Below are 11,583 nucleotides of genomic sequence, written 5' to 3' on the forward strand. Positions count from 1 at the left end.
CAAGCAACTTGTACGGCAGGTTTTTAAATTCTCTATATATAACTGAGGGAGAGTGTGCCTGACTGTTCACTCAGTAAGCCTTTCCCGTGCTCCTTTGCACCTTCGTTAACGCTACCTAGTCCGTCACCGAAACTGTTCACCAGAATCATAGCGTCACCAGTTTTTTTTTCTTTGGCCAAGCATGCAAAGGCTGCACATAGATAAGATGTCAGTGTCACCTTTCACGTGGCATGTATACTCTACATCGCACCGGTATACTATGTCGTTCGAGAAGCCTTCGACAGTTCTCATGGGGCATTCGGACACGCTTCTGTGAGCAGGCTTAAGCGGTCGTCATTATTTCCGGTATAACGCACAGCGCGCAGGCGCAGTACCCGATGTGGAAATGTTCCCTCAAGCTTTAGCATACCTCCTTTTCTCTTCAATGCGGTTCGCGAAGGGAGCCAGTGGTGAAAAGCAGTCTTAATGCCGTCCACAGCGGAACCACCACCTCGCATCTCGTGAACTCTTCTTCTTCTGCTTTCTCTTGAAACATCATTAGTTGTTGTTGTTGATGTCCTCAAGAACATAATGGCGCCGACCCACTACGGGAGTTTGGCCAAGACACAGGCGGCGACTGACAGGTGCTCGAAGTGTTTTACAATAATAAATAAATAAATAAATAAATAAAAGAAAGAAACGTAGGTTTGGTGATTTAAATTAAGGAAAAGTCTTTCACCGTTCCTGGTTTCTTTATCTTTTGTTTTCCATCACGCTGACAGGCCTGACAGTAACAGCTCTTATAAGCTAAATATAAAAAAACTACTGTAACTACGAAAAGTGGGTGCATGTAACGAGGTCTGCGATGAAATGGGCGGAAGTACAGCTTTGCGTGTAAACACAGTTGCCCGAGGCTTAACGCAGGGTTTGATTGCTGGGCGGTAGCACCCGCAGTTGTTAGTCGACATGGGCTTCCTTTTGACATTTAATAACCTTACATATCATGCGTACCATAAGCTGGATCTGTAATAAGGGAGTAATTACTCATTGGCATCCACCCGAGCGCAGCCATACGGCCACAAAGGAAAGCTATACAGCTTTCTCAGAAACTTCGTAGTTAAAGAAAAATTCGTCCTGGTCCGGGGTTCGATCCCAGGACCACCGCTACACCGGAGCACTCGCTCTACGAATTGAGCTAACCAGGACTTTTTTTTTTTTCTTTCATGGTATTTATTTACATGGTTTTGTATGTATATACACACACAAAAACAACTATTTACAGAGCACCTAGGTAGGCGCTACGTGGCAGAAACATAATAGTAACATATTATAACTAAAAGGCCGGTAAAGATATACAGCGCATCAGGAGAGGAAACCAATCAGGTACAAAGTCCGATTTTTTGTAAATGTCCGTTACCTGCAGCAACATTCGGCTAAAGTGAATTCTGGGCGAAACAACAGGTTCAACGTTGCGATCTTGCATGCGCGTTTTCCAAAGACTATGAAGTCCAATCAGAAGAATCATATCATAAGGATTCGAGTCAGGTTGGGAAACAACAAGGTAGCGCACACTGTAGGAATTTAGGAGGAAATCTTTCTGTAGCGTCCTTTGCAACACATCCCAAAACAAAATCGCGTCTTTGCAGTCTATAAAACAATGTTCAATTGTTTCAGGCACATTGCACAAGCGACAGTTTACAGAAGACACAAAAATGTTTTTCCTATCGAGCCACGTCTTGACAGGTAGAGTTTCAGTGTGTAATTTATAGAAAAATGTTTTGGTGCAAGGAGAAATTGGCATTTTACGCACTCGCTTTAAAACATCATGACCCATGAGCCCAACGTAGACGGAACGATACAGTGGGGGCGGGAAGAGCATGGATATCAAATCCCTGTACAGATTTTTGCGCGAAACAGAATATAAGTACTCATTTGAAAACCGAACTGTCAAAAAACGCACGGAGGCATAAACTTCCTGCATAAAGCCTAGTAAACGGGGTCGTTCAGTAAAATTGGAAGAAACTACTAAGTTCGGAAGTAGAGTCATGAAGTTAACCTGCAAGAATGCTCTAATAATCGGAAGGGAACAAGCACGAAAAAAGAAGAAACGGGCAACCAACTGTCTCACATACAGGTGCTCTAGGCCCAGGCCTCCTGCACAAACAGGACGGCAAGCTTATGGTAGGGCGAGAGCGAATTCATCAATAACTCGAAGTGGGAACTGTGTTGTTCAAATGTTTAGGGGAATCCCCCAAGGTGGAGTAGATTAGAATAAGGGAGTAATTACTCCCTTATTACAAATCTACTCCACCTTGGGGGATTCCCCTAAACATTTCACCAACACAGTTCCCACTTCGAGTTATTGATGAATTCGCTCTCGCCCTACCATAAGCTTGCCGTCCTGGTTAGCTCAATTGGTAGAGCGACTGCTCCGGTGTAGCGGTGGTCCTGGGTTCGAACCCCGGACCAGGACGAATTTTTCTTTAACTACGAAGTTTCTGAGAAAGCTGTATAGCTTTCCTTTGTGGCCGTATGGCTGCGCTCGGGTGGATGCCAATGAGTAATTACTCCCTTATTACAAATCTACTCCACCTTGGGGGATTCCCGTAAACATTTGACCAAGCTGGATCTGCGTTCTCTTTATTTACCTTTTTGTTCCAGGCACTACTGTGACAAATGCCCTGGGGGTGCTACAAAATGGCAGTGAATGTGTGTGATAAAGCACCATCTCTGTTGGCTGCGAGACCGACCGGGAAGCCTATAACCACCTCTTTTTACGGGTAGTTGACAGTATTGTGGCGTGCCGCGTTCTTTTTTACCGTCCCAAATACTGCACGAGAAAAGTGCTGGACTCGCAACCTTCGGCCCCTTACTCTTCTAGATATTACTTTTGAGGGCATGCTCTCATCAGCTCAGAAGTGCCAAGCACAGTCCTTCGCTACACCATAGAAAAGTGTCCAAAGATCGAGAACGTCAGTAAAGCGACGATTGGGGCTAGCTGGTGTAGCATTTTATAAATTTATTTATTATTTCAGTACATACGGCAGACCCTTGTTCGGGTCTAAGCAGGACAGGCATGTATCAATAAGAGTATTTCACAAAGATGCAGAACACAATCACGAGAGAGATTCGTAAGAAAAAAGTGACAAGTGTTACAAAACTAAAACACCGCCATAACATGATTCCATTCGGATATGGTCCACGGAAAAAACGAATACTTAAAACAGTCAGCATTCGCAAAATACAGTGTTAGTGAGTGAATGTGATGATGTCGAGTATGACGGGTCGGTAACGGGGATAAATACTGAACAAGGTCCAAAAATAGCGTCTGGTTAAGCAAACAATAAAGAAAGTCAAGACGGTGTTTTTTGCGCGTTTCAATTGATTCAATTTTATTAACTGTCATAAGCTTTGGCGAGGGAGTAGTCGGTGATTTTAAACTTTGACTAACCAAACCGAACAGCTTTTCTCTGATCCCACTTTATTTTCTTAGTGTTAAGTTTAGTAAATTGTTCCCATGCTAACGAAGTATTTTCGAGCTTTTTCCTGACGTATGCGTTATATGTCTATAGTTTTACGTTAGGAGGAGAATTTCTAAGTTTATTCCTCCGCAAACATAGCTTCTAAACGTGGAAGAACATATGTTATCTACGTGTGAATTCCACGAAAGATTGTTAGTTATTGCCGAAGCGTAACCTTTTGGTCGAGTTGGTGCATGGTACCGGATAGAGAAACCAGCAGAACTGGACGCATACACAAGAGAAGGAAATCACATGGATGACGCAGGAATTATTGTTACACCTAGATATCTTTAGCTGCTAACCTCTTTTATGGCGATCTAAGAGTGTACATGTGGTTTAGTGCATTAATTTTATGCGTTATTTGGATGGAAACTGTTTTTTCAGTGTTAACCACCATAGCAATCAAGCACAACTTTTAGACTCAGGTCATGATCATTCTGATCCCCAGTACACGCAATATCACGAAATACCACGCAGTCATCAGAAAACAAGCGTATATGTGTTCCTGTGGTAACCACGTTAATAATATCATTTATATCAACCTGAAAAAGTAATGGCAAAGGCCCCAAGGCACTTCCTTGGGGCACACCAGAGGTGACTGGGAGAAAATTGGAGCGGCACCCATCGACTGAAACAAACTGCACTGTATTGGTGAGCTGGTCTGCAATCAATGGTATTAAAACATCTGGAAGATTAATGTTTTTTTTTAGTTTTTGAATGAGTTTGCATGATAGAATGCTTTGCTAAAAGTCCGTTGAGATAGCGTGCATCTGACCATTGATGTCGAATGTTTTAGGAAAAATAAGTACTACTGTAACTGCGCGACTGTCGAATAGCCCTTTCTAAAACCATGCTGAAACTCTCTTAATACAGAGTGCTCTTCAAGAAAATTATTAATATGTTTGCAATAATGCTTTCCTACATCTTACAGCATGCTGAAGTCCAATAATTTTTTCTATTTATTGATACTGCGATTTTTGACAAGACCATAGCAGGGTGGGCATTCAATGCACAATCAAACAGGCACTGGAAACAATAACACGCTTATAAGATGCTAAAATAAAATTAGAAATCAATTACACAAAAGAGTAAATCAAGAAATAGAAATGCAAAATACACGATACATATGCAACAATAGTATCATGAGGACCCCGCCACGGTGGCTCAGTGGTTACTGCGCTCGGCTACTGGCCCGAAAGACGCGGGTTCGATCCCGCCCGCAGCGGCCGAATTTCGATGGAGACGAAATTCTAGAGGCCCGTGTACTGTGCGATGCCAGTGGACGTAAAAGACCCCAGGTGGTCGAAATTTCCGGATCCTTCACTACGGCGTCCCTCATAGCCTGAGTCGCTTTGGGACGCTAAAACCCCAATAAACCAAACCAACCAGTATCATAGAGTGGAAAAGATATAAGGAAACTAAAGGTGGGCTTCGAACATAGTGACGGTTGCGATACTGCATTGTTACTGAGATTATTCCAGTCTGTAATCGTTATAGGGAAATAGTAATACTTGTAGGAGTCAATTCTTGCAATATTCCTCTTGCTATGACTCACACAATTCTAAACTTTACTCGGTCGTTTTTAACAAAACTAGGTAATGTTGTGGTCAGATACAGATCCATTGATTCATGAACCGCGCACTCAAGGTTATTTTTAAGCGTATGAATGAGACTGGAGGGACAGTTATTTTTCTTGCTCGTTTTAGTTTTCGCTTAAGCTTAATAACCTTACGCGTCAATCAAGGTGTGTGTTTCGGAACTCCTTTGCACTTATTTGACAAAAAGACGAAGGCACGAAGGCGACAGCTCACAGACGTCATCACTTTCATAAAAGCCGGATGAACAAGTTTCCACGAGTGGCTCAGTAACCACTGAGCCACCGTGGCGGGGTCCTCATGATACTATTGTTGCATATGTATCGTGTATTTTGCATGGGAGAGCGTACGTGACTCATTTTTTTTTATTGAACGAGGAGTACTTGACTAAATCTAATGCGACGCTTACAAGGTGGTCATCTGAAAGGCCTGATTCTACCAACCCAGTGTGCACGGAATAGTGACGGTTTACAAATGACAGGAGGAGGAGGAGGTAGAAGAGGAAATGCAGGGAGGTAAACCGGAAGAATAATAGGTTTGCTTCCCTAGACGGTGAGGGGATAAAAAAAAAAGAAAGAGAAAAGAGAGTAGAAGAAAATTGAAGTCACTATGAAAAGTCAGCGTTCGTTGAAGTTATAGCCTATCACGCTGGCCAGAAGTTCGCAAAAAGCAGAGCGGTGCCTTGGAGGCCTTCATCGCCGACGATCGCCGCGGCCAGTGGCCGAGAATCTTCATTTCCGTCAGTGGGTGCGCATCTAGACGCTCCATCGCACGGCTGAGAGACTGCCTTTCGGCGCTGTAGGCAGGGCAGTGACAAAGAATGTAGGATATAGTCTCGTCATACCCGCAGATGGCACATACAGGGCTATCAGCCATACCGATTAAGAGTAATGGTTGGTGAAAGCTACACCAAGCCAGAGGCGACACAGCAAAGTTTCTTCCCGTCGTGGTAGGCCGGATGGAAACTTGAGCTTCAGATCTGTGTCCAAGGATTTTTAACGTGAATTCGAAAATTCGCCGAAATTCAACGCGGAAAGCGTGATGTCCCGCGCAAGCGTGCGAAGCCTACCCGCTGCGCGTCTGATCACGAAATGGGGATCGACACAAAATCGCCGTCGTGAACAAATGACAGCGCTAACATTGACAGAACGACCTGACACACAGAGACAACGAACACGCGAGAGCTTACTTTCAACTGATTAATTTTTTCTGGTTGGAAAAGCCTTTGTAGCAGTGCCGTATGATGGGCACGCACAGTTATGACTGTTTTCCTACCATAAAGACGTGCTCTTTTTTCGCGAATTTGACGGATGGGCTGCTCATATAATCATCTTCTTTCATTGTCATCCCCGTAAATGTTTCGATTATTTCTTCGTATTTTCTTTCCAGTTTTCGATTCTGGTTCTATTGCCGAAAATCGATTTGCATGTTTCCTTTTTGTGTTTGTTTTCCCAAAGAAAGAGCTCGTTCTGCTCGTTTTATCTATGTCCCAGATCCTTCTGTCAAAGTTAACGCTTCAATTGAAAAAATAAAATAAAATTAAAGAACGCACGAAACTGATCGCAGAATGCTCCTAATTTGTTATGTTTAAAGCGCTGTAAAGAATCAGTGCTTCTCTTCAAACGATGCTGAGAGAAAAAGTTTGGACGGAATTTGGACTGCAAACGACGAGAGTGTGTAACTTACTGCCGACCTTTAAGAACTTTGTGCACCTGTAATTCATATTATTACTCCATGAATAGCACCTTGTGATATGGCTAAGATTGCAAAGGACTTTCAGTAAAGACACAGCATTACTCCATGCCGTGTGATTATTTGTACCCTGTTTCCTGAGCATCCTGCTGCGGGTAAAGCCTGACATCACCCGGCTCAAATAATTGCAATCTCGCCGGGAATGTAAAAGTGTACGGGCAAAGCTGCCAGTGTTTACGGCGTTTTGTGCTTCTTTCAAATGTGTAAAATATTTTTAAAGCTGTAAAGCAGCAGATTGGAGCCCTTAGCTTTCGAAAATAATTTTCTGCTAAAAGCGTAGCAACGAACTTAGGTTTCCATCTATATTTTTAGCATTTCGCAGGGAATCAGTACCGAAATAGCACTGTCTCTTAAAAATGAAACGAATCTGCAATTATGGCACTGCTGACTTGAGTAAGCGCCCCTTCCCTCGGACGCAAGCGGCCGAGGTAGAAATCCTGGCACCAGCGAAGGAGTAAATAACCTGCTTCACAGGCTTCAGACTATCTGGAGAACTGCAGTAAGAAAAGCGTTGCATTTCTAAAGTTTTTCTCTTGAGCCTAGTGTAAGCGATGAACGATCATCCATGCCTCTATTTTCTTTGTTTTCTTGGCTTTGTCTAACTTTTCTAATGGCCCGTGCTGTAGTATTGGAATTTGAAGAGTAAGCCGAAAAATGTGTGTGTCGTGTCAGCGGAGAGGTTGGTGTTTGTTTTACTCTAATTATTTCGGTTTTACCATGCTTCAAAAAGAAAAGTATTGGAAGAGTAAATTTGTAGCTGTTCGGAAGAAATCACATTGTAATGTGGTTAATTTTTTGGAGCAGGAATGGGTAATCTAATGCAATTATAGTCGCGCCATTGTTCGTACAGTATTTAGTAAAAGAGTTGAATTACTTAACAAAAATAATTTTCCAGTGTATGGAAGGAGGTACGAATGCCGTGAGTAACGGCTGCGTTTCGATATGGTGGTAAGAAGCGTGTTCGCATGCCAATGACTCCATGCGGAGTTCTTCCAAACTGAGCTTCGTCTCAAGAGTTAAGAGTGCCGACATGTCAATTTCTGCGAATGAAAGTGAAGAAACTGCGAAGACGAATGCGCATTCATATCAATCTTATTTTGTGCGAACTTATTACGTTACCGTTTCAATGCAGTTAGGACATCTTCCTTGCCATCTGGGCAAGCAAGAGACTGCTATTGGATAGGAAGGCTCAGTACATTTGGCTGTGGCTTACATTTTCATTTGAAAAAAATTACCACGAAACGAAACGAAATAACAATTGATTATGAAAGAAGCAAAATTGACTCGAGTGGTTAATGAAATGGGAGATGAGGTTATGCTTATTTTTTTTTCTGAAAATGAATGCTAGCAGCACTTCATATCCCGATTCCTTTCATTTTCTTATTAACCACTTTAAAAGAGGATATATAGAACGCAAAGTTCTAAAGTGAGCCTTCTTCTATGCGGTTTGAGTGGTGTAATCATCGGGCCTGTAGGAGACCAGAAGGCACTACGGTGGCCAGCATATGTAGACGCAACGAACCTATAGAACGGCCACTTTAGAGAGAGTAAAGTGACTGCCGACCCTTCACAGCCTTTTCGGGCCGCGGACGCGCTCTTATGATTCGCCTTGTGCGAAACGCCGGAGGGAACCACCTAACGTTTGCAGTGTCACAATGAACGAGCGAGAGTGTTGTGCAGGGTCCAAGACAGCGCCGCATCCGGCACATGCCAAGAACAATGCAATGAACGTGCGCGAGCAACACCCTATGCGTGCGGCGTGCTTTCCTTTGGATGTGATATCGAGTGCCTCTACCGCCGCTCGCCGAATTTCCACCTGTGCATTGCACAGAGATCAGGAAGGTGGGATAGGCCGGTAGGGAGAGAGCAGAGAGGGTGTAGGCATGGTCCGCGTTTGCAGACGGAACCATAGGCATCGCTCCCTGGTAGTGAGAGAACAGTGGGGGGTGGGTATGTTTGGCTTTCGGCACGAACATTCGCAATGAGCTTAGCGAATGCTCCTCTGAGAAACCCCCCCCCCCCCCTTTAGCTCCGCCTGTGCCCGGTTCCTAGACCCTCGGGCTAAAGAATCTGCGGCCCCATTGCCGGGGTTTCCAGAGTGCGCGGGCACCCATATTAGCTCATTGCTGCAGAAAGAGAAGTTCTGTGTCAGTATTTGGTAGGCGGCAGGATGGACTCAGCCCTTAGCATAATTTAGGAGTGCTGTTTTCCAATCAATGAGTATATAGGAGGCACTTGAGCTGCCGACTGCAAACGCTATTGCTATTTCTTCTGCTTTCCCTGATTTATTTTCCTGGGGTAATTCTTTTATAATTCCCCAAAGCAATTCACCAAAGGCTACGCATTCGACCACTGCCTCGCTACATGCACCCCGAACGAAACCTGGAGTGACGGGAAGTCAATGCAGCGGCCCTTCAAGAACGATGCGGCGATAAGCGGAATGCCATATGGGCAGATGCTGCATGTGACCAGCACGGAGACACAGCAGATGCAGCTGACACTCGGCGCAGCTTTGCTGGAATTTGTCATTAAATTTCACTGTGTTCAAGGAGCTATTCGTAGTTATTTTGAGGAAGCGGTGAGGTCCTTTTATTTTCGGCATACACGCTCGTTTATCTTAGTAAAGCGACTCGAAAAAACTCTTCAGAAAGATCTCTGTGAATCAGTATTCCCTCCACCATTGTCCAGGGCTATTCACGGAGCAAGTCCAGGGAAACATGTTTTATAAAAGCGTTAAATAAAAAGATTTCTCTTGAGGCCAAAAGCTTTCGTTTTCGATTACACGGCGCCAATTTGCCGATAAAAACGCGGCTGCAGGAGAAAATAGAATTTGTTCGGTGGCAAGTCCGTAGCTTTTTGTGTAAAAAGGATGAAACGATTGAGCATGCTTTCCTGGACTTCTGGGATGCCACCACAAAACGACTTTTAATTAGGACTTTCAGCTTGACCTCCACGATGTTATATACCTCCAGACTGAAACTGAGGATGGCGTTCCTAATGATCTTGCCATGGGTTTGGGTTGGCATAGCATGTGGAGGAGCAGGAAAGCGGTGTATAACGGAGGTATTGACCGGCAGCCATTTAAAGAGCAATTTAAAGAAGCGATTGGAAAAGATACTTAAATAATCAAACTTGAGGATCCGGAATATGACTGGCTTCCGTACCTTGAAACCTTGAAGACACAAGAGTTTTGTCCTATCTACATAAGTGAAATTGGCTGGCGGTTCTGGTGTACTATTGTGGACAAAAGTGGTATACTCCACGCGGCGGGATCCGGAGCAACGGAAAACTGCGTTGCAACGCTATCTATAGGCGGCATCTGAGATCAAGACAGACAATGCGAGACCTTTATTATCAGCAGGCATGTCGCTTGGCTCGTTTCAATGTTTCGCCCTTTAGCTCGCCAAAATGGCCCAGTTTTTCATGGGTCCGGCTCCCGCCACGTGGAGCATACCATTTTTGTCCCCGATATACATACGTTACGATTCTGTTCGCGACATAAAAAGTGCGGCGATTGTGGTCTAATGTAGCAACCAGCGAAGCTGACCTGTTACGGGCTGGAATCCCGCTCTGTCCTATTCTTTCATTCTATTCTTTTATTTCACACCGCGACAGGTTGTTACGCACACGCTGGGCATCGAGTTTTTCCTCCAATGAGGATTGTATGCAATCGCATAAAACTGAAATATGATGCCAGCTGAAGTTCAGGCAAATATTCGAGTGCTGTCTTTCAAAGTAAAACAAATGCTGCGCGTCTATATGCATAGCAGTGTAGCAAAGTAGTGGTGTGGTTGGTCACCCCGTAACAGGCCTAAGAGTCGTGAAACTTTCAATGCCTCATGCAGAAAAATACCGTCCGGTCACATTAAAAATAGAGAAATAAAACATCGCGACAAATTTCTCGATGAACTACTCGTGCTCTGTGTTGGCTTATCATAGCACGGCGACTTTTGCGAGTAACTGCCTTTTTGCAGTTACTTTTTCTCATTTATTTTTTTCCACGCAATTTTCTAATCTTCGCCGCATGCAGTATTCGAATTCCCGTTGCTTCTTCAGAATGTCAGCAGGTGATGAATCAGAAACCAGCTCTGCTACAGTGCCTCACCGTTTGAGGCAGCCTATTTTTCTTACTCGGAGAGGCAGAACTCAACTCACTTCCACGCACTTATGCCAGCTTGATGTTACAATTTTTTTTTTTTGCCCAGTGCCTGCGCAAAAGCAAATCCATCGTTGCCAGTTTTGATCCTTTTTTCTCATAATATGCACAACGTAGAGTGCATGTGCCACAGGATGGATGGAAACAACTTTATTACACAAAAAAAATCTTCCAGGGTGGTCCCCTACTGGTCCAGGAGTCCAAGGGCTTGTGCTTCACGTAAAGCCCGATGCACCAGCCATTTCTGGCCGGCGGGCTGAGCGGTCCGTAAAGCAGCCTCTCAGGAAGAATGAGTGGGATTGGGGATAGGGGGTACTGCCTTTAAGGACATTCCCAAATGTAGTCAATAGTGTGGATCTGGGCATGCCACAGGTGGTACAATCAGGAGGAAAGGTGGGGTGAATGCATGAGACGGTGGGGGGAAATAAAACAGCATGTCTGTAATTGTCGCCATGTGGCGCTGGATGAGGGCGACAAGGTACTGTGGGGTGGTGGCAGTGTCATGCGGCTGAGTTTATAGAATGTTGTGATTTGGTGATATGTAGAGAGGACCGATGGGGCCTCTTTCGCAGGGTTAGGT

Source organism: Amblyomma mixtum, chromosome 2 (genome assembly GCF_055824585.1).
Source record: "Amblyomma mixtum isolate Tamu chromosome 2, ASM5582458v1, whole genome shotgun sequence".
In the NCBI taxonomy this organism is placed as follows: Eukaryota; Metazoa; Arthropoda; class Arachnida; order Ixodida; family Ixodidae; genus Amblyomma; species Amblyomma mixtum.